General features: G+C 44.5%; 1 protein-coding gene across 1 annotated transcript in view; it reads left to right on the top strand.

Annotated features, from left to right (window-relative positions):
* The window catches only part of RHBDL3 (rhomboid like 3), a 108,585-nt gene that overhangs the window by 50,436 nt on the left and 35,621 nt on the right, over positions 1-22,528 (top strand). The gene's annotated exons all lie outside the window — the stretch shown is intronic.

The following is a 22,528-nucleotide window of genomic DNA, read 5'->3' as shown; positions in this document are numbered from 1 at the left end:
AAAAAAATAGCCGTTCTCTCCAATGGCTTAGTTAGGTCAGGCCTCGCGCCAGGTATGTGAGGTTCTGATGAAAGGCTTTATTTGCAATTAATTCACATGGAACAGACTCCAGACTTAATGCTACAGATTGTGGTTGCTCTGGTCCTGACCTATTATTGGGGGAGAATTCTCCCTCTTATAATTAAAGACAAGAAGAGTCCATTTTTTGAGGCTGACTTCAGATTGTCCCTCACTGTTGGCAGCAGGGAATTTATACTATAATGGTGATTCAGATATTGCCTAAACAATGATAATCTGAATCAGCTCCTGAAGACTGTTTGCAGCATAATTTTGGAGCCCCAAAACAGATATTGTGGTTACATTTCCAGTGTAAAGGAGCCTATGACTTGGGATAGCTTTTCACAAGAATTTTTCAGAAGAGGCTGAGGCACGTGGCTCTTAATCTCCATCGGTGTTCAGTCAGATTTGCGTGCTCTGAAGTGCCTGAAGCACTTTTGAAAGTGAGACTTGGGCTTCTAAGTCACTTAGGCAGTTTTGAAAATGTTGTCTATTATTCCCATCTTGTTTCCTGGCTGCTAGCTACAGCATCTAGCTGCAAACAGGATTTCATGTGGAACACTTGAAATAGTCTCACACTCCACAAACAGCTACTGCTGTTAGCAGAAGGAGAGAAACTGTGATTTTGACAATCTGATTTCCGGCTCTCAACTCTCATCTTTCTTCTTTTTTTTACCTCTGTGTCAGCCAATAGCTGTCCTGGTGAGGTTTTTGTTCAAAGGCATATTTCTGTCTATCTGAGTAACTCTTAGTCTACCTAGGGATTTTACCACTGCATGTAAATACCATGTCTAGTCCTATGTTGACCCAAAATGACCAAACAATGTTGATGCAGTAGGATTTCCAGAGGAGTATGGAGAAAATGGGAGACTGACCCATGTGACTGGCTGATGGTAAAATCAGTTGACCTAGCCTGCCCCATCTCACTGCCGTTCTGGAAGTGCGTTCTGCTTCCTGCTTTGGGAGATGATCCAATGCAGGATGCTGCAGCTGCCCCCCAACATGCTTAAACCACCCAGTACCAGGTTGGGTGAAGCTTACTGCGTCATTGCCCACATACAGGGTGGGAGTCCATTGAAGCTATCTGGGCCCTGAGGAAGTCTTCTCTGTTTATCTCCTGGTATGGGGCTCATTTTCTGGATCTGCTCTGAGAGGGAAGTCTCCATCCCCTCTTTTTCTACTGCTCTACTCCATGTGAAGCCAATGGAAGTGTTGCCACTCGCCCCCATGAGAGCAAGGGTGTGCCTTTTATCTCTGTGTGCTATTCCTGCTCCATAACATCTAAATAATGCTTCATCTTCCCCCCATGGTCATTAACAGTGCCTGTAAAGGGTCTTTGGAAATTTGTTGGAGGGAGCTTAATGTGGTCTGGGTTCCACTGACAGTTATTCACAAATGTTTCTCTTGTCCACCCAGAAGTGCCTCCTGGCACTGTACAATAGCTTGCACATTGTTTTCATGGATTAGAAAGCCGACTCCATGTCCTATAGGGCTATGTCTCAGTAAATGAGCCAGGGTGATCTCTCTCAGGTCTGAGCTGTCATAACCCCCATTCCTAGCCTCAGTTAAGGGGTCAGCAGGACAGTGAAATCACCTTGATGAGATCAGATGCTGAAATAGAGCTGTCGGTTATCTTATCAGAGCTGTGCTATCTTATCAGCTCTTTGAGAAGTTTTATGGACACACTAAAATGCAGCAGCAATAAAAATGTTCACTGTAGCTGTAGGAAGTGATCAGGCATCCCCACTTGCTGCAGCCATGTAGATATCCCAAGATTAATAGCATACATAACAATTACTTAGAGCAGATGAGGTGCTTAACTCCCATGCAGACATTTACAAATGGAGTCCCACAATGCATCTCTAAGGCTAGTGCTAAGTCTCATTAAATCCATTTTGTGGAGGAAAAAAATGAGGAAAAATGTTAAGCGTCTTGCCACAGGCCAACACAGCAAGCCGGTGTGAAGATCAGGACTGGAACTTGGGGCTCTTCACCTCTCAACCACAGGCTTGTCCACCAGTCCTCTGTAAATAGGGCCAGCAAGAATGTAGATTGCTGTTGGGTGTCTAAGGACCCTTTAGGCATGGGCATAGTTACCTACCGGTGAAGGAAGTCATTTACAGATTTCAGAGAGGGACAGCGCTGAGTCATCTTCAACCAACATAATTTCTGCAGAACTAAAAATGTCTTTAGACTTCACTGTGTAAGCCTGATAAAGCCACCATTGATTTCCTATCTCCCATTCCTTCATCTCCCTCATTTGCATTTTTGCTTTGACTAATCAATAGCTGTGCAATTGCTAGAATGCTAAATTATTTGTAATTGGTGCTTCTATACCACCCTTGCCCTTCAACTCTTCACTGGATGCTATAAATCTAACTTTTCAAGGCTCCTTGCCCTTTCTGCAGTCTCAACTCCAAGATTTACCTGTTCGGTTTCATGCCACACCTGCTGGTGACCTTGGTAAAAAGTGATGCAGGACTAATAAAATTGTTCTGGAAAAGTCTGGATGAGATTTAGCATAAACCCAGCCTGTCTAGTTTATCTTTAAGTGGTAGGCCTCTAGCTTGTTCCTTTAGAGGAAAGCCCAGCTTAGTGAACAGGACTCGGGAGACCTGGGTTTTAGCCTGGCCTCTGCCTGCTGTGTAGCCTTAGGCACAACAATTCTCTACTTTCTGCCTCAGTTTCCCTTTTCCTCCGTCACTCCCTTTGTCCTCTGAGTTTGTAAGCTCTGTAGGGAGCCTATCTTTGCTAAGCAGTTCAGGATGCACGTTAGAAGAATGAGAGCGTGTTTTATTTCCAACCCTTTATCAAGAGAATAGAAAGGGGTTCTTGAGTATTTAAACTGTAGAACAGTTCAGATCCAGAGTGGCCCCTGAGATGTCCTATAATACAAATAGTCCAGCTCTGTCCAGAAGGATCCATTGCTCAGTGTCTGGGGGTTGAGTCAGTGGTAGTATTCCTTTTTTAAAGGAAAACTTCTCTGTTGAAAATTCAATGCACAAGTCATATGGAGCTGTGAATGCAGTGAGCTTCTTTCTGTTTAAAGCAGGTAGTGACATTCTCCTTCAGGGCTGTTGGAAAACTATGAAAGATAGGGGGAAAGCCTTGGATCGGTTTCATAAGTTTATAAAAACCCAGTAAGTAGAGAGCCTATTTTTATTATCTTAGCAAGAAATACCCAGCATGGCACCTACATAGCATGCTGATTAGGAACATTTTAAATGCCTAAAATAGAAAGTGGTTAATACACAGACAATATGTGCATTGAAGTCTTTGCGGGCAAGTATCCTTGCTTTATGTTAAAGTACCTTGAAGTCTAGATTGGACAACATCCATACATTCTTGAGTATGGAATTACATGTAGCACAGAGGTCCATCATTCTGATAAGCATATACCTCATGTAGGGCGAGAATCAACTATCTTTGCTTTTTGCTCTTGTTCTGAGGATCGATTTACCCATTTCTATGGTGCAGTTAATATGACACGCTGATCTGGATTCAGAATCAGGTTGTGGTGAAGAATCTGGGGGAGGGCTCATTACACACATCCACACTGGGGTTTTCCAAATGTAGCTGTTTGTTTTCCTATCAAAATTCAAGAGCAAACACTATAAATGTTAAAACAATATTTATAGGTGACTTTCGTAGCCTCCCAAATATTCCCATGTTTCTTTTACTCTTGGAGTGAATGCAGGTGCCAGGTTAGCACTTGTAACACTCCAGCTATTGGGAAACCCTGATGAGCAGGTAGGTGTTAGAGGCAGTATCTATATACTGCCTCTAACTTTCACATCTAGCAGAGGTGGAAATTCAGGGCATGAGGCAAAAGGCGGGTTTCTGGGTTCCCATGTGCCAGACCAGCTGCTCTGTCTGGAACATTCAAAGCACCGCACAAAATCTCTTAGCAAACTCTGACTGATGGAGCCTGGAAGTCAAATGAAAAGGCTCCCTGAAATACATGAGGCTTGCAAATCAAACAGACTAGGTCCTATTCACAGCCCAACCCTTGCAACTTGGGGAAAGTAATTTTGCCCTGGGCATATCTATTGACACTGAGTTCTTGGGAGTAGGAGCTGTCCTTTGCTCAGCATGTGCAACACCCAGCACAAAGCGACCTTGGTTTGTGTTGGGAATACAGGGGCTGTGATAATAGAAACAACCAATAATGCCATGGCAGGCCTCTGTTTCCTGCGTACACATAGAGAGGTGCCGGCTACCTTTTGCTGTCGCTGCCTGCTATGGCAGGTGTCGTACCTCTCACACGGAGGCCATTATTAACTACCACCAGGGAGGCAGGCAACAGGTCAGCAAACTTCCCCAAAGCAAGAAGTTAGCCCTTGTGTTTCTCTGATGTTCCTATACATCCCTCAAGACTTGTCCACCCAGTTCCCCCAACACTCCCCTGGATGCTTTTGTCATTGTCCTGGACACCGAGTCCATTTGTCTACCAGAGAGATCACTGTGAAACATGCCATATCATTCCCCTGATGTCCATAGAAGACTATTACTTACCAACCATTTCCAGTTCCTGGCCTCGGAGGTTTGGCTATTCATAGTAATAGGATAAAGAGACTGGAATGTAGCAGGGCTTTTTGAATTATTGACACGGTCAGTCTAGGAAAATGATGTATTAATTCATTGCAAAGATAAAGGGAAGCAAACATTTTCATTTTGTACTTGGGTTGGTTCTGGATTGAGCTGGAATTTTTGGTTCCATGTTTTGGTGGCATTTCCAAAAAGAAAAATTTCATTTAAGAAGCCTCTAAATTAAATAGGTTTTTCATTCTTGGAAAATCTTCTCCCACTTTCTTTGGTTTGAACTACTGGCTAGATTCACCCTGTTTTTATATCCCTTATAAATGCTACTTTGGTGAATTAGCCTGTGCATCAAAAAAGTCACCCTAGTCTGGCATGCATCAGCATCTCCCTCCATCCCCCTTTTGCACCCTCTCGGGCCAGCTGGGCAGCCTTTGCCAGTATGTGCAAGCTCTGACCTGTAAGGACTAATGGCAGTACTTCTCCTCTAGTATTTGTTCTACTGGTTGGTCCAAAGATGCTCTTGCTGCCTGAATTCAGGGCTTTTAAAGTTTTGCTATTTAACAAAACTCTTGTTTGAAGGTGGCAGCTGTGCCTGGTGTCTGGTGGTAACTGGGCGTGTCTACACGCTGCCCTACAGCGATGTAGCGATGCACTACGTCACTGTATGGCATGCTATGGTGACATAGAGATCACACAGGTCTACACATGATTGCCAGCTACGTTGCCATAGCAGCTTGCTGCCCAGCTACAGTACACTGCCATGGCGATGTAGCCGGTGAATCTAACCATGCACCACCCATACGCCACAGTACAGCTGGCTACTGTGCCGTGTTTAGTACTTCCCTCAAGCAAGTACTAAAGCATGGCGCAGTACTAATGTCGCCATACAGCATTGTGTAGACATGCCCACTGAGTATGGTAGTAACTTGGGATCAAATCTCACTGGTGCTCAGTTGATGTTGGTAAACAGGAAAGACTGATGCTTGTTCATTATATCTTCCTTTCTTTCCAGTGGCTCAAGCTGAAAATGATATTGGCCTGTAACTGCTTCTAGCTAATGGTCTGGCTCCTTTGGGGAGTGGACAGATGTAGCAGGGCAGATGATCATGGGGTTTGACCCAGACCAGAAAGGTAGCACTATAGATGTAGACAGATGTGCCACTTCCAAGGGTTGCTCAACAATCTGTATCATGTGGTTCTGCTTCTCCACCATCAGGTGGCCAGTAAGACAGAAGCGTGACAAATGTAACGTCTGTCCGTAACTAGTGTTCACATAGAGGTCTGTAGTAGTAGTGAGCTCAGTCGAGCCAAGGAATCATTACGTGTGCTGTATGTAAAGAAATTATGATAGGTGGTCATGTATACATCTGAAAGCAAATACAGTCTATAATTGAACAGTGCCTGGGTATAATTGAACAGTGCCTGTGGGTCAATTTTTGCAGAAAACCAAATACCATTAACATTTGCTCAAATACTTTAAGCTCATTCCTTTAAACTCTCTGCTTCCTGTCTCCATTCATTTTCTGGAAACACTCTAACAGGCTTAATGGCCCTCTAGTGTTTGTGGACCCAGCAATTTCTAAGCAAATATTGGAGGATATTTGGGAAATTTAGCATTCATAATCACACCAGAAGCTTTTCTCTGAGAAGTACTCATCCAACAAGGAAACCTAAGCATACCCATGTGACCTGCATGTCCAATGAAAACTAATTAGAGCAGCTTGGAATAATCTATTTGGATACAATCTGTAGACTAGGAGCTAACCCTAGAAAATATTCAATAAACAATTCTGAATAATGGATAAATTCAAAGAAATTGAAATTTGCTGGCACAGTTCAAAAACAGAAAGGGGGAAAAGTTATCAGATAAATGATTTCATTTTGATTTATTTCTCATCTATATATGCATGAGATTTGCATCAGATATGTTTATAATTCCACTTCCTATACATTTTTATTTATAAACCCGTGTTTTCAAGAAGCCACAAAAACCAGCAAAAAGCAATCACGGGGGGGGGGGGGGGTTTCCATCTTAGACACTAAGGGAGAAAAAAAGCCCTACTGGGGAAATGCATACGTATCTTGTTTATTTCTATTGTTCACTTGCTTTTCTCTGTCATAAAGGGAGACACTAAAAATACTCAATGAAAGTGTTGTCTGTCAACACACTGCAACAGCTGCAGGAAGAGATAAAACCCAGAGCAGTTTAACTAACTTTGCTACCTTCAGAGGTGAGATGAGCCAGAAAGTAATTACAGCCGAGACATTATTTACCAGGGTCCTTGTCAAACATAACTTGCCTCTGGCACCATGGACACTGCAGGGCAGCTCTTTCACACACAGCATCCTAACAGTCCAACAATGCCAAGCAGCAGGGCTGGGGATCCCTGGGGAGATGGAGTCTCTGCTTCCTGATTGAGCATTTATTCTTTTCTCTTTCTTGAAACGTGGGGCAGATGCATTACCTCAGACAAACAAGGTAGCATCATGTCACTGCTAAGCCCCCTCTGAAATGTCAGCAGGGCCAAAGGATGGAGCTGGTAGACTACACCCTGCAGTTTTTCCTGTCTGATAGGACTACAGAAAAAGTGCCTGAGCAATGCCATGCCACTACCTCAGTACCTGATAGTGGTTGGGGTACTGTGTGTTGTACTTATGGTTCGTTCTCATGAGTCACTTGTGCAACTCCTGGCTCCACTCTGCCTTAGTCTAAGGAAAGCTTATCCCTATCCTGGGAAATAATGCATTTTTCCATTATATACCTGCTTCCCTAAATAAGCTGTGTTTGCTCAGGGACGTCTTTTTTGCCAGGATAATTCCATCTACCCCTTGCAATGCCAGCAAAAATGTCCAGTGTGGTCCAAACCTAAGCCATTGGTGTATATTGGGTGGTTCAGGGGTAAAGTGCCAGATGAGAGTCAGGTGGACTTGAATTCTCGACACTGCCATAGGCGTACTGTGGGACTCGGACAAAGCAATGGAGCTTTCATAGTTTCATAGTTGTTAGGGGCTGGAAGGGACCTTACGGATCATTGGGTCCAGCCCCCCTGCACTTGGGCAGGAAAAACTGCTGGGATCCAGCAAAAATGGGCGTCAAGACACTTTTTGAAGATTGCCAAGGTAGATAACTGTACCAGCTCTGTGGGGAGCCTGTTCCAAACCCTCAGCACTCAACTTGTAAAGAAGTTTTTCCTTATGTCTAACCTGAAGCGATCTCAGATAAAAGCATTGGAGCTTTCCATCGAAAATGGAGATGATCCCTACCTTATGGCATGCTTGGTGGTCATCCTGCAGAAGGAGATATAGCAGAAAGGCCACATGGGGCTTCATCCTGGTGAACCAGCCTTTCGAGGCAGATTGTGCCAAGGAGCTGTGTGGGGGGAGAGCCAGGGATGAGAGCTCTCCCTTGAAGGCGGATATTTCAACACATTGGGAATGTTGGACGAGCTCCTAGAATCAGTTCTCAATGCAGTGTACAAAACGAACTAGAGCTGGGTCCAAAATCAATATTTAGCTGTGGCTTTGTAGTAACTTTAAGCTGATGTAACATCTTCAAGCAAATTGTATCAGCTAATTTAAACCAGACCCTTAGTTACCCAGGTCTAGGCTCACTGCCTAGGGACCAGAGACCAGACAGGATAGCAAAGGAAGCTACAGTGACTTCCCCAATGTTACACAGTTTGTTTCTTCTAGTACACTTCGGGTGCTCTAAAAATACCATTAGCTGTAAAACCTAGGTTCAAGTCCAGAGTTGTGGCTCTGTGCATGTATCTGAAAAGTCCCAGCCAGAGAGGAGTACCCAGTGCACAGTGAGGCTTTTGGATCCCAGTCCTCCAAAATCAATGGAGCTGACTTCCCACAGGCTTGAAAGCAGGAACAAAATACTGCCTTGGCAGCACCACACCGCACCCATTCTGCAAGCAAGCACAGAGCCAAAGTGTGATGCCTGGATTGTGCTGCTTGTCTAAGTTCCCCAGTGGCATTTTACTGGGTAGTTCATGGGATCTGTGGAAATGATTCCATGGAAACAAGAATTCTGGAGCTATTAAAATTTCTGTAGAGCATGTGAGCCTAGACCTTGATTTTTGCAAAGAACTGAAGTGTGTACATAATTTGCAGTCAATGAGACTTACAGATATGCTTAAATTAAGCATATACCTAGATCCTTTCCTGATTTGGTGTCGTAACGACTATTAAATTCTATAGGTTTTTGGCACGGGCAGGAGTATTTAATGAAGCTCCTCTAAAACTTTAGTAAAGATGAATTCTACTGAAATTAAGTAGGGTTATACTGGAACAGTTCTGAAAACCTGCAGAACTTAATAGAGAATTATGTCCTTCATAGGGCTTTAAAGCAGCCCATATATTTAATGGAAAGTTATACCCTGACCATAGAACTCTATTATCGAGTTGCAAAGCTCGATCAAAAGGTGATAGTTCTCTCTGAAATGCCATTGTGTTTTGATTTGTAAAATGCCCAGTACAGTGAGCGGTTTTATAACATTAAAATATGTGTCATCTTGGAACTTTTTAACCTTTTCCCTCTACATTTTCCTTGGGTCATGTGTGTTTCCCAGTTGTTCCACAGGCAAAACCTTCTGTTGGCAAACTTATGCCACTAAAAGGAAGCCATAAAAACAGCCTTTCTGAGTTCATCTGTTATCCCTTCCAGAGATCCCTGCGATAGCTGCACGCCCCCGCTATCAGCAATGTGTACATGAAAAGTTTGCATTGTTTTGGCTTCTGAAAGGATTTTTCCAAGCTGAGGTCTCTGCATGGTGTTGTGTTTTGAGGGGGCAGGAGTGAGACATGGCTCAGCTGTGCGAAGAATTTCATGGGCCATAAACATGCAAAGCATGCTGAGCACCTCCTCTGAGGCTTGGCAGGCCTTCAGTTCCCTTGTTCCCCCTGCTCTAGCCATTGACTGCACGTCTGCCCAGCGACTTCCATCTGACCTTCTTTACAAGGCTTTGTATATAGGAGTTTACATTTCTCTTAAAAGAAGCTCAACAGCACATGGCTTAATACCCATTCCTTGTTGCCTGTTAGCCTGGGGCAGCATGTGCCACTTAGCCGATAAAAGTGGAGCTTTGTCCTGACTCTGAATACTGTATATTTGCTCATAGATACAAGGTGCATACAGGACTGGTATCCCAGCTGAATGATCTCAGTGGCACCAAATTATCTAGTCTCATTTCCTAACACCAGCCATTGAATTCTGCACAGTTATTCTGTATTTGTTTGGACTTGACTAAAGCACCGTCCAGAAAGGCCTGTAATTTTGAGATGGGGTGTCCAAGAGTTGGAGAATCCACCACTTCCCTTGGTAGTTTGGTTCAGGAGCTGATGTCCCTTGCTGTTAAAAAGCTCTACCATATTTCTAATTTGAAACTGTCTTCTTGTACCTTTTTCTGAGACATTGAAGATCCCTTTACCCCACTCAGTGGCTGCTCCTTCTAAAAGTACTTATACGCTGTACTCAAGTCATCTATTGGACTCTTCTTTGCCCTCAGTGCCAGGCTGACTCACTTCTCTTGAATATTCAGCTTGTCAGCAGACCAAATCTAGCATCCAAAACCCATGGCCTTCCCATCCAACTTTGTATCTTTTAGAGGTGGAGCTTAATTTGCTTCTGTTTCCTTTTCCCCAGAGCGTTATCCTACCCCTGTCTTTTTGGGGTTTTTGTACATCTTTTTGGGGTAATAGCCTGGCTCCATTTAAGACAATGGGAGTTTTGTCCTTCACTTCAGGGAAGCAACTATTTCACCCATGAATCCAGCTTGTGTCCACGCTCACTAGTTTCAGAAGGGCGGGGGTGGGAAATTTCATCAGTTTTGAGAGACATGCATCAGTCCCAAGTAATATGAAGGTGAGGAATTTGAAAAGACAATTTGAGGGATCTTAGGAATTCTTCTTTTGGATGTTGAATTTCTCTCAGTATTTTTCCTGTGCCTGTCACTTTCCTTTTTATCTTATGGTAGGTAGCTCTGTTTTCTGCAAGATCATTATTATATTACTTATCAATGTTTTGCACGACACTGATAGCATGGAGAGTGTTTATGAGGAAGGGCTGCATATAACTCAACCCTCCCTTTCCCATCTATTAAAGCAGAGGAGAGGAGTAACATTTTATTCTTTGGTGAGACTATTCACAGTGTGTGACGCTTGATTATTATGCTTACGCAAACTTGGCTTGAGACCTGAGGGGGAGAGAGGCTGTGCATTGGTGAAAGGCTGCTAATAAAAAAGAAGAAAACATTAGATTTAATCTTTTGACTCTTTTTTTTTTTTTTTGTAGATCAGATATCACCAAGATAGCTTTATGATGTTTGCTGAGATGAGCTTTTAAGAACTTATACCATATCCTGTCTGGGGAGGGGAGGGACAGGAAATAATTGAAATCTTGCTCTTGTTTAATGGTACTTAGCAATACTTTGTAGTACAGTCATAAAAAGGTTATAAATCATATCTTCAGTATCCTACTGTGTGGCTTTCTGGGATTTGTGCTTCTATTGAAATAGTCTGATGGCCTCTATAGAAAGATTATGTAAACGTTGCACTGATAGAGCTGTTTTGTAACTGCATATGATTTCTTATTATCCATGTTGCTATGGTGTTTAAAAGATGAGCGATAGACCCCAAACCATGATTACCTGAGCACTTCCAAATAAACCCTGGGTTGCCCAGATAGCCTATGCCTCCAATGAAGTGTTTCAGCTGGGATGATGTAGCTGGGGCTGGGCCTGCTCTGAGCAGGGGGTTGAACTAGATGACCTCCTGAGGTCCCTTCCAACCCTCATTTTCTGTGATGCTATGATAAAACCCCATTTGCTTCTCAGAGACTGTTTTAAGTACAAAAGACCTTTGTTGTAAACGCCAGGATCCATATCTTCACAATTCTCACAGCCCTGTGCACTTTATGTTGTTTTGATCTTGTCATTCCTAACCTGAAAGTGTTCTTTATAGACAACCCTGCAGTCTTGTTCACCTGGTTTCTTCTCTCCTTTTTTCCTTATAGTTATGAATAGACAAAAGAACTAAAAGATTTGGTGGAAATAACTTGCTATGTATTAGTTTACATGATAACTATCTCTGTGCCTGCTTTGGCCCCTCAGTGTGAGCTAAGCAGGGCGACCTACCCCTCAATAAAACAGAGCTAAATTATCATGGTTTAGTCTCCAGCTAATGGGGTGGGGATTAGAGTGAACACACTAAAAATTGACCATGGAGCAGATGAAGCACGTTCATTCATTGATGAGAGGTACCTGCTAAACAAGACCTTGGGTACCACCTTGCAAAAGTGCTTCACTTACTCCATATCTCTTTAACTAACTGTCCTGCTGGTGAGACATATAGGACTCCTGCCTTCTGTTTCTGTTTGTAGCCTTTAGATATAATCCCAGATACCAAGTGCTGGCCTTCAGAGCACAGGAGTGTCTTCCTGGGTCCATAGGAAGTCAGCTACCCCCTCATCACTGTGTGTTACATGGTCCTCTGTATTCAAGCCCCAGAGGGTGTAAGTCTGTTTCAGTTCCCATCGTACAGACCATACTGACCCCTGGTTACAAATCGTGGCTTACTTCCTGGATGTGCAGGGGTGGGGTGTAGAAGTCGGTCCTAAGGGGTGGCCTAAAGCATGGTGCAATACCAGAACAGTGTCATAGTATTTACTGACCAGATGAATGGCGGGCACCTAACCCATACTTATACAGTAACTCACACAGTGGGAGCACAGCACCTAATAGCCCTGTCATGCCTTTTAAGCTCCCCCACAGGACACTTCATGTCATTTTATCCTTTGGGACTAAGATATTCCTGTCACAAAGGGTGCAATAAACACAACATGCTTTAAAGCTAGGGATGACTGGGACAGTCCTGGATTTCGCAGGCTATCTCAGCTTCCCGGCAAACCCGACCCCTGCCCACCATATCTAGATGTATGCCATCTTTGCGGGGGCTTACAGGTGTGGGCTATGCACGGCGCCATTCCACTCTGCCCATGGCCCCATGCATGGACCGGACTGGGCTGCCCAGCAGTGCCCGGGGGGGGGGGGGCTATAGTAGGGCCCTGAGGAGCTCAGCAGCCCAGCCCTGGTAGAGGTGTGGACCCCCTTCTGCCCTCCACCATAGCACCCTCTGGTCATCTGCAGCCAGGCAGGGGCAGTACTGGCATCTAGATACACTGCCCCAATGTGAAAAGGGCTTGCACTTAGAGTCAGTGTCAGTGCTACAGATCTCAAGTTACTGTACACTAATGGGGAGGGGTTTCATTAGCAGATGGGTTGGGTGAAAGGACATATTTGTAAGTTTTGCCTATAAAAGTGAGAAGTGTTTGTCATCAGTAGTGATAATTAGTGACAAGGCATGTTTGCCAAGGTGTCTTGGTCAGGAATAGTATTGCAGCTTGATGATGTGCAAATGGGGAAACACAGCCACTCTCTTTGGTGCTTGGAAAGCCTGGGCCCGATTGTGTTACTACATGCGGCATTCTTAGTTGCAGGAATTTCCCATGCTACACCCAGCTCCATCACAGGGGCCCTATCCTATGCACTCATCCCTACACAAGTAAATTGCACCTTTTGGTACTGATCTCCTTCGCATCTCAGAGAAACCTTGTAGCATGTCATTTCTGACTTAGAGAAAGCTGCTTGCATCTCATTATAGGAAATGAGCTGTCACAGGGCCAGGCGAGTATCTTGAAATCTAATAACTGGGAGACAAGAGCTGCTGTCTGAGTACATTCAGCTTATGTATCAATTCAAGTCCATCTGATACACAGTCTAAACAGCAGCAGAAGAGAATGTTCTCCCCAGTGAAATAGTCTGGCAACTAATCATTATGCTTATTAAACTGGAACTTGGCATAGCAATTTCCAGCCTAAACCATGATTTTTCAGCTGTTTCAAATCACTTATGGTTAGAATTTGATATGCAAGATGTCAACTGAAATGGCCATTTTAATTACATATGTATATAATGTATATGTGCACACACATATATATGTAGAGGAGGAAATGGCATAAATACGTTTTTAAAATGTCGATGCTTCAGATAATGAAACCTGGACTTGCGTTAGATACCAAGCTCTTTACTCCCCAGCCCCATTGTAAGCCAAGACCAAAAAGTAAATGTAAGTTTTTGGTCTTTCAAGCTTCATTGCATCTTGGCATGTGGAGGAGGAAGACATATAGGTATCAGGCCCCAAGCCTGGCCCATTTTGCAGGTGTTTCGCTTTGTGACCATTGGGGACTAGTCCTGGTAGACAAGTGGAGCACAAGCATGTGCGTGCAGGGGCAGGACCCAAGAGTTGCATGGATATTTACTGTTATTCTAAACCTGCAGCCAGGGCCAAGCTATGGCATTGCTGTGAACTGGGAGCTAAGATCATGACAGCTGGAAGGCCACTAGGCCAAGACTGCCAGAGCTCACTAAGAGCGTAGCTGCTTGTATTTCTCCATTAGGCACAGCTGAGTTCCAGTTTCCTCTGTCATTGTCCCATAAGCAATGCAGTTTACTGACTGACACTGATCCTCCTAACTTAATTGAAATATATGAATTCCAAAGGAGGAGAGGAGACGCTTTGGTGCAGTTCAGCGGTGACTAGCAAGAAGAATGGAGCTGAAGGGAATGACATGATCTTTTCTATCTCTGACCTATGATTCCTCCAGAAAAATCCAGCACCAAAGTTATTTGTCCCAAATAGTTAGCATGCTCATAGGAAAAGGAGGAGGATGTGAACATCTTCCTACAGAGCAGCTGGTGTGACACAAAAAAAACAACACACCACCCTTTAAAGCCTTATCCAAGCAGTGGATTTTTCTGGAGGAATCTGTGTTATTTGCTGTGGTGTTTGAGAGAAGTGTGAGTGAAGGAAGGAAATACATGCAAACTTTGAAAGCAGAATTGATTGGAAAAGCAGCATTTATAAGGAAAGTGGGTTATAAAATGAGTTGACAGAGGTTTTTAAAAGGCCTGTACTAACCTCTGATTTAGTGCCCGGTCTCTTAGAGGATCATCCTGGGGAGCTAAGCAGGTTTTCTGTTGCAGAGTTTGATTGTGTTAAAAATAGGCTTAGGCAAACATCGAAGTTGCAGTTATTGGGCAAAGCTGATGATTTTCCAAACCTGTTAAGATCATAGCAGTGATCTGGAAACAGCTTCCCTGGGGTCTGTGTTCAAGAAGGGGTCTAGAACGGAGGCTGCTTCATCCTGCTGAGATCTTTTATCTGGAAGGGCGAAGTTGAGCACATTCCCCACCTGTGACTGGCTTGTCCCAGAGTGGGGATAGTATATGAGCAAGAGACTCCTTTCACCCTCCCCTCTGAGATGAAGCTGTAACACCTGAGCTCCTGCTTGCCCATGTCAAGCCATGTGTCTCTTGAACCTCCAAAAGGTTCAATTCGAATTTGGGATAAAGGTTCCAGGTAGAAGGGGACACCATATTTTAACTGAACTAAGCCATGCATTGACTCCTAGTGAGAGGGATTTTTCTAATGGACTTCTTCAGGGTGGGAATTCCATGTCTTAGGGCTGAGAACATTATGGACAAAGGATCTCAGCGGCAGCTTAAAGCAAATGGGTTTGGAATACAGAAACACTCAGCTCCCAAACACTCCCATTGTAAACACTGTCATCTGAAGACCTGGCACAAAACCAGCCTTCTGGTGTTCCCAGCATTCGTGATTAGCTTGATCCAAAACCTTTGATCTGAACTCTGGGCAAGCTGTTGGTTTTGAACCACACTGGATCCTTCCTACAGTGGCCTAAACCCAAGTTGGGACACGCTTAATGTAGAGGGTGGATCAGAGCCAGAAACTAATGAACATAATTAGTCCTTTGACAACAATGAACTTAAACCAACACCCCCACAAACTTGAGTCTGTTCATAATGGAGATATGTTCAGACTCAAGACTCAAACATTGGGCCCTACATCTGTCCACGGCCTCAATAACCCAGAGAATCAAGTTCTTTTCAGAGCTTGTCTATTCACCAAGGGGTACAGAAATCTACCTTCAATACAGGTCTTTGCCAGCTTGGCCATTTGCCAATGGCGATTTTTCTCTCTCACGATCAGAATAATAGCAGGACATTTTTCGGAAACTGAGCATTAAGGAAGTGTAGGCTTTTTTTACTCCTTTCTTACATACTGCTTTCTATGCCCATCTGCCTGCAGCCTTAATATCATGCTTGTTAAAGAAGCCACAGATCAGTTGCATGAAGAGAAGACGGGTGGCCTGCCCTGTGTTTCTGGATCTGCAGTAATGTGTGAGCCAACAATAGACCCAGTGTTCTCTCAGCTGGTGACTTAAATGCTTGGCTCATAAATACCAATATTATATAACCTCCAAAATCAAGTCAGTAAATTGTGACCATATGGGAAGCTCTGTGTTTGGGAAGATTTGATTATTTCAAGCATAGACTGGAGAACAGAACAAGCTTCTCATCAAGGAACGTTTCAAACAGAAGTAGTTACTTAATCTCCTGCTTGTCTGTCTGTCTCTACCGTATGATTTCCAGCCTTCTCAGACAGCCCTGCTACTCTGAGATTAAAGGGCTGATCCAACATCTTTCTGTTTTCTTGAGGAGACTTTGCATCAGGCCCTAAGAATTCTGCGTAGTACCTGCCCGGTCACTTGCATTGGGTCTTCGGAGCTGTGCTGCTCATTGGCCTGTGTGAATTTGAACAGGAGTTGGCTGTGATTGCAATCAATGTCTGCCAGGAAGATTTCCCATCTTAGCATCTGATCCTAACATCCACCCTTGTCCCTCCAAATGAAGTCATTTTAACATGACCCTACACAAGCTTTTTCCTTTTTGACCTCTGTCCCCTTCCTGCATTTAGAAATGTCACCTCTTGGATGGGGAGGGGAGGGAGTGGCATAAACTTCTTATCTTGTCAGTACTGTCCCTGTAGCTTCATTAAAGAGGGAAACTGGTCTTTCTTTACAATCTGAATCCCTAAATGCTCAGATAAATCACACCTTTTTAGAGAATTTGGCCACAGAAAAAGAAAGCCATTGCAGCAAGAATAAACAAGGAATCATTTTCATTTGAGAGCTGGAATTTGATGGAGAGGCAAGGGATTAGAAGTACAGAAAAGGCCCTCTCACTAAGACTGATGAGACTGTGTGAAGAGACTGTGGTAATAAAGAAGAATGAGACAAGGGTATGGAGAGAAGGTGATACTATGCTGATCTGACTGCATAATATGTGTGCTCTGCTCTGGTGTAAATCACATCAGGTGCAAAGCAGTGGGCAGTCAGGGCTAGGGGCTGTGAGTGAGACTGGACCGAAACCATGGAGGATTCTGTGAAACAAGAGCAGGAAAATATAGCATCTGGCACCCCATAGAGAGGCCCAAGGAAGAAGCCTGAGCTAGGGCGGGGGGTAGATTGGGCTAGGTGTCTTTGCAGTTTGGGCTGGTGGAGTTCCCCAGGCTAGGATTAGTGCTGGGGTTTGTAGGCAGGGTGGATTCTAGGGCTTCCCAAACTAGAGTCAGAGTGGGGTGCCGTGGGGTCCCCAGCTCTAGGGTGAGTGTGATGGCAGGTAGGGGTCTCCCCACTAGGTCTAGGGATGGGCTAGAGGACTCTCATAGCTAGGCTTAAGAAATGGGTTTCTGGAGGTTTCCTGGCTGGAGTTAGGGATGGGGCTCCTTGAGCCTCCTGTGTTTGGGCAGATATTGGGTAGTGGTTAATGGGTGCACTTAGGGCTGCCCAAGCTAGTATTAGGGCTCAGGTTCACAGTGCTCTATTGGATACCACGGCTGGCAACACCTCTCCTCACCAGCACCATTTGAGCAGCTTCCTTGGGGCAGTGGCACAGCACCACTAAGTGCCACCTTCTTGTGCACTCAGTGTCCCTCCCCGTTGTCCGTGCAGGGAGCTAGCAACACTGCCTGCTCTGGGAAACCCGGTGGAGTGCATAGGCATCGCTCCCGACTCTCTTGTTCCACTTCATTTGCAGACTGTTTCATTGTGGCCTCTTGGTTATAATCCAATGTGTTTGAATACCTGATACAGCTTCTGTCAAGAAATTGTGCTTTATCCTTGCCAAGAGACAGGCTGAATGGTCTTTTTCATCTGTAAATACTTTGATCCTACGGCCTCGTATCAGAGTTAACTGTGAGTCCCTGTTTATTTGCTTGTACTTACAAAACCCTGCAGGTCCTAATTTACCTGTACATTTGTTTGTGCTTATTGGAAAATACCTAGGGGTGGATACAAATATTAAAGCAGTGCCAAGGACCAGACAGTTTTTTCTCCTTCATGTAAGCCGCCACTTGTTTTTGGAAACCAGCATTGCTATATAACAGCAGAAGTCTGGTTGACTGAACTTGGCAGCATTGACATCTGATATCCAGACTGGATGTCTTTTAAAAAGAGATGTTCCAGCTCAAACGAAAGTTAGGAGCTTGTGGGCAGAATTACTGGATGAGGCTCTTTGGCCTGAATCATGCAGGAAGGCAGAAGAGATTAATCATGATGTCCCTTTGGGCCTCAAAACCTCAATGAATCTTCAGGAGTACAAACAGGCTCTTACTACACTGGCTGAAGGAGAGCATGTCTCCTCACCCCTCTCTCTCTCTCTGTCTAACAATCTGTTTCCAATTTATCCCTGCAAGATGACACAGCAATGCACGCTACCAATTCCTGATCCAAAGCAGAACGCTGCCACTCCTGCTTGGTTAGGAGAGCAGCTGACTTGGGGCACTCACTGTCAGTGCGCTGCTGTGTCCTCTAGGCTGGTTGTAGGTTAGCCTCCATTCTGAATGTTGGCTATAAAGCCATAAAGGGCCTGATATTTGGCTCTTGAGATGACTCGTCCCATCATGTTCTTCCACAGCTGCAATCTATGGAGCTGGAGTCTCCTAACCAGCACAGTGTCCTTTGTTAGAGCCTCCCAGCTTTGGAAATCACTCCTAACTTGGTCCAAAATACTCTTAACCTATTGGCGTTCTGGGCATATTGCAATGTCCCTTGTGTCTTTGGGCGTTTGAGGAGAATTAAATTGTAGGTAGGGGAGGTCTAGGGTAGAATAGTGTATCTTTGTGCCTGTATTTTATGGGGGAAGGGGTGAATTTGTCTGAGGTTTGTCAAACAGCATAAGTATTTAGGTAATGGCTGGGTGCCTGGAACTCTTGGAGAGGTGGCAACTTACTGCTTTGGGAATCCAAATGAATAAAACTCTGACTAAGCTTCTCAGCAGAACGTCCACAGACCTAGGCTGCCTGTTCAGAGCAGTGCTTGCTGGTAAGAGAGAACGAAGAAGGATGAGAAAACAAGCCAGTGCAGCCCTCACCGAGAGGATAATTAAGAGACAAATACACTACTCCATTTTCCTCATGCAAGGAAGAGTCAAGAGGCTGCTTGTGTGAATGACAAGAATAGGATTTAGCCTTTGCACCAAAGTCTATTTGGCAGCAGGAAATAAAATAGTCTTAGCAAATGCTTAGAGACTCACTGATAGTCAAGGTGGTTTTATACAGCTAAAGGGGAATTAGTTCAGTGACAGATGTAAAAGATGCTAAAGGGAGACAGGCCTATTGTTTATGCTGTGCCTTTCCAAACTGGCAAGCTCCTGCTACAGAGTGAATGTCCTGCAGGTACAGCTTCCCCTGCAGGGGCTGTACAGAAATGGGAAAAGATCAGGCTTCCTACAACTTTGCAGCTCCATCTGTCAGTGCAGTGTGTTTTCTAAAACGTTGTGTTAACTTAATGTGCCTCTAGAAGAAGGAGGGGAAAAGAGCTCCCAGGAAGATTGGATTTAAAAGACTTTTTCTTATAAAAATCCCATTTAAAGCCAGTTTAATTGCCCATTATCAGAGCGCAGGCCAAAATGGAGACATTAAAAGCTAGTTAGAATAGTGCATGGAGTGTAAATATAACTGCCGGAGAGCTGGAGTCTTTCATCAAGCACGGTGTCTTTCAGCGATCTTCGCTGAACAGGACAGGGTCTGTCTAGCCTGTGTTTGCTGTTTGCACCTGTACGGGATTAGTACCGACAGGTCTCTTTCAGACTAGCAGGGTTCAATTAGAGGAACCTCTGTTTTGTTTTTCCTGTGTTTGGCCCTCTTTGTGAAGGGGAGGCTGAGACCAATGCCCATGTACTCTCTGGAAGGCTGTTGGCACGGTGTCTGAGGGCTTTCACTCTTGTCTCATAACGCCAACCTTTATTGCTGTCCTATGATTACCATATTAAATAGCTCTTGACATTTTATTTTCCAGATGTGATCAGAAGCAACCAATCTGGAACACCTTGTAAAACTAATGGCATGTGAATGAAGGTAGCTGTGGAAACAAAAAGGTTTCGTCTTTCATAAGTTGCACTAGGCAAGGAACATCATTACAAGCTTCCATTTCAGCTTCTCTGAGGGTTTTGGAAGATCTTGTGTTTGCTTTTAACTCTGGAAAGAGAAATGTTTGAGCTTTCTGTGCAATAGGAGCATTCAAAGGCAGTGTCATCAACTGATCAGACTCCTGAATTTCAGGACTCTGGGCTCTAATTTGGGTTCTAGCACTGACTGGTGCATGTACTTGGGTGCCTTGCATAACCTCCAGCCTGCCTCTGTTCTCCCTGAAACCTGTAAAGAAAAACATTTACCCCCGTGGGAGATCGTGAGGTTTTGTTAGTTCAAAGAAGTATTTCTGAAGTGCTATACGTTAATGCAGCCTTGCTCCCACTGCAATCAAGAGAATGTGTGCTATTTTTACCCTAGAGGAAGTAGCTAGGACATCTGTGAGTGCTTTGGTCACCACCACCCTTGCAGTTGCACCTTCCTCATTGTGTTTGCAGAAAACTGGACAGCAATTTCCGTATGGTTGATTATACTTACAGTAGGATGCAACAGGACCCCTAAAGTCACATTTCTGCATTGAATTCAGAGGATCTGATTCTGGGGGTCTCTTGTCACACTCAGCCCTGGGGAGTTTATACAGTAGGGGTGAATTAAATCATTATATTGAAGCTGAGCAACAGTTGCAAGGGAGCTGCCCACAGAAGCCCATGCAGATATTAGCATCTCTTGGGTTCCCTTGTTGTCCCGGCAGTGATGACTCTGTTGAGAGGGGAGGGAATCATTTGCCAGGGGCTGGCAGCACTTCTCACCTCTAATTATCACCTTATTTAGCTGTCTGAGGAAATGATGGCTTTGTACTGTTGTAGGCTGATGTGACAAAACAGCAAGAACACCTACTGGTTTTCAGTAGCCAGGAAAATAAACGACATCCTTACTGTTGAAGGAGAAATATCAGCAGCATTTGCGGGCTGTTAGGTTTCTCTCTGTTTGCAAGAGACAAACAGATTTCTTTTCAGCCTGAATTTGTGTTTAGTTGTGATGACAAGAGGAGTGAAGCACGGCAGAACAGATGCCCAGTCTCTGTGAGCACATGTGCCCAGCACACGGCTTTGACAGCCTGTACTGAGATGAACTCAGCACACACATATTCTTCCGCAGGGGGGGCACAGGAGGGGCAATTGCCTCGTGCTCGGGGCCTGTTGAGCACCCATCTTCAGTTCAAATAACATAAGTCACAAAAGTCTTACTGTCCTTTCTCACCCTTTCATGCTCTTCCCCACAGGTCCCAGTGTAGAGGGGTCCCTCAAGATTTTGTCCTCTCTCTGGGTAGCCGTTCTGTACTGCTGAGAGGTGTGTTACTGAGCGGAGAAAAGGCACAGCTGCTACCTTGCGAAATACACATCAGCCTATTGCCTAGTCTTTTCAAGGGAACCTAGGTTTTATGTGCTGGGTTGAAAATGTGCTGGGGGCCAAAAGTGTGTGCTGGAGTGAAGGGACAACTTTGTCTGAAAAGCATTTATTTTTCTCTGAGAAAAGCTTCTTGGCAACAGCCAAATATCCCTGAATCGCTTTACTTCCTGTGAAAGTTTACTTCTCAAGTTGAAAACTGCCGTTTGGGTTCTCAGAGCAACAAAAGAGTGATTAAAATGGGGTTTATTGGGGGCAGGGGTTGGAAGTTTTTTCCACCCCTTTGTAGCAGTAGGGGGAGAAAGGAAAGTGGAGCAGCCAAAAAAAGAAAAGAAAGTTTGAGGGCGCCCCCCGCCCCCCCCCCCCCCCAAAAAAAAAGAAGAGTGGGGGGGGGTTCCTGGTTTTTGAAAACTGAAATGGAAATGTTCCAGTTGAGACTTTCCTTTCAACATTTTTATTCAGAAAAAAATTCTACAAGACATTTCAAAAGACACAAAACCTGAATTTCCCTTTGAATATTTTCTCATTTATCTGAGTTTCTTATTTTCAGCCTGTGCTGATGGGCCCCTTCATCTGAGCCTGTAAGGACAGAGCAGCTGCTGTGATGTTGGATTTCAGGGAGTGTGCACTGAGCTCAAAAGACCATGCCAGGCCAGCAGATGATCACCTTATGTGACTCTGTACTCTCCATTACAGTGATTAACTTCAAGATGCTTGCTGCAGTGATTAGTGCATTCTAAGCAGCTCAGTTCAGCTTGGAGTAATTACCCAACAGCCTACGCATGTCTGAAAGCCCACAGTTCAGGCATTGCTGTTCGGAGGATATTAGCCAAAAACAAAGTGATCCAAAGAGCCAGAGATGCCAACGCTATTGTGCTTTCTCTCTTTTCCTTCCTACTGCAGCAGATATCTTTTGAACCGTGCGGCTGAGAGAAGGCAGTCTGTTCAAGGAGACTCTGCAGCTTGATTTTGTGCTTCTCTCCACCTGTGAACACAGGGAAAAGGGTCCGTCTTGTTGCCCCGTGCTTATGCAAGAATGTTACTTTCAAGCCTGAGGGGCAACAAGAGGCTGTAATTGCTTAGGGCTCACACCTAGTTATCGTCCACAACTTATCATAGGATAATCCTAGCCGTAAAAGGCACAACAAGATTCAGATGTATCTCTTAAGACAGCACGCTAGCCTAAGAAGTGTAGCCACCACATCTGGGCTATCTGTGTGAGAAGTGT

The sequence above is a fragment of the Alligator mississippiensis genome, chromosome 8, assembly GCF_030867095.1.
Source record: "Alligator mississippiensis isolate rAllMis1 chromosome 8, rAllMis1, whole genome shotgun sequence".
Classification (NCBI taxonomy): Eukaryota; Metazoa; Chordata; order Crocodylia; family Alligatoridae; genus Alligator; species Alligator mississippiensis.
The sequence above is the reverse complement of the archived record's forward strand: the minus strand, read 5'-3'. Positions and strand labels throughout refer to the sequence as shown.